The sequence below is a fragment of the Eurytemora carolleeae genome, unplaced genomic scaffold (genome assembly GCF_000591075.1).
Source record: "Eurytemora carolleeae unplaced genomic scaffold, Eaff_2.0 scaffold3812, whole genome shotgun sequence".
NCBI classification, from domain to species: domain Eukaryota; kingdom Metazoa; phylum Arthropoda; class Copepoda; order Calanoida; family Temoridae; genus Eurytemora; species Eurytemora carolleeae.
In genome coordinates, this window is record NW_019399723.1 from 1 (window position 1) to 1100 (window position 1100).

The following is a 1100-nucleotide window of genomic DNA, read 5'->3' on the forward strand; positions in this document are numbered from 1 at the left end:
GCAACAGATAGAAGTAAGATTAGTAGCGATCAAAAGCGCTTTTTTATCGCATTAAGCCTATACCCTCTTTCATTTTTCGCGAACACTCCCTTTAAGGGTATAAAGGTACCGTTGTGAATTATGAATTATGATATATTACAACAAAAGTCACTTAAAGATGAAAAAGTTGGATAGATTAGTTTATTTACACTTTTTTCAATAAAATTTGATGTGTTTATTTTCAGAACCTTCAGAGTTAGTTAAAAGAGATTGGAATAAGCACAGGTTAAACAACAAACAAATGACTTAGATATTTAAAGGCTAGTTGTTGACATTTATGAATAAAAAGAATATTTTCTAGAGGAACCTGGGGGAAACGGTCTTCTGCAGAAAGCTTGATTGGTAATAAATAATAAAAAAAAACATGAGCATTTAGAAAATAGTTTTCTGTAAATCTCTTATCATTAATTTTCAGAGAGGTTTTGATATTGACTACTCGCCACAAACTTTACAAGCAGATGTTATAAACCATGGATATTTTAAGCTGTGAAAACGTTTAATCAAATAGACCAAGTCTAGAATATCAATTGTTTACATCTTCAGGTTTCAAAGATACAAATATTAGAAAATTCGAGTTTTACACTTTAGTTGTTTTTAATATATAACGATACAATTGAAAGATGTAAAATATATTTTTATTTAGAGACGTTAGAGAAAGTAAAGCGAGATTGGAACAAATCCAGGTATAAAAAAATAACAATTAAGACCCTCTTTTCTAGCAACAATTTTATCTTTACACTGTAGATATTCAATCCGATATTTTTTCATAATATTCAACGATAAGGAGTTGAGTCTTTGCCACAAACTTGAATATTCCAGTCCCTTTATCTTTGCAACCTGGTGGTGTAAGCCTTAGATATTTCAAACTAAGATTACTTGAATAACAGAGTTAATAGTTTGAAATATCTAAGGTCTATATCATTGGGTTGCAATGATAAAGGTATTAAAATATCAGAGTTTGTGGGGAAACTCAATTCCTTTGACCTATCAGGAAGACCCGACGAACATAGAAATAAAAGATACATATTGAAAATCGTCTTTGATTTCCGATAAATGATAAA

The 1100-nt window shown here is 29.8% G+C and overlaps 1 long non-coding RNA gene across 1 annotated transcript; it reads left to right on the forward strand.

The window, feature by feature from the left end:
- Nucleotides 1–200: 200 nt before the first annotated feature.
- On the forward strand, nucleotides 201–722 carry LOC111717765 (uncharacterized). Its single transcript, XR_002768902.1, has 3 exons — nucleotides 201–264; nucleotides 341–381; nucleotides 683–722. It is a non-coding gene; the product is annotated as an uncharacterized LOC111717765 (long non-coding RNA).
- The last annotated feature ends 378 nt before the right edge of the window (nucleotides 723–1100 follow it).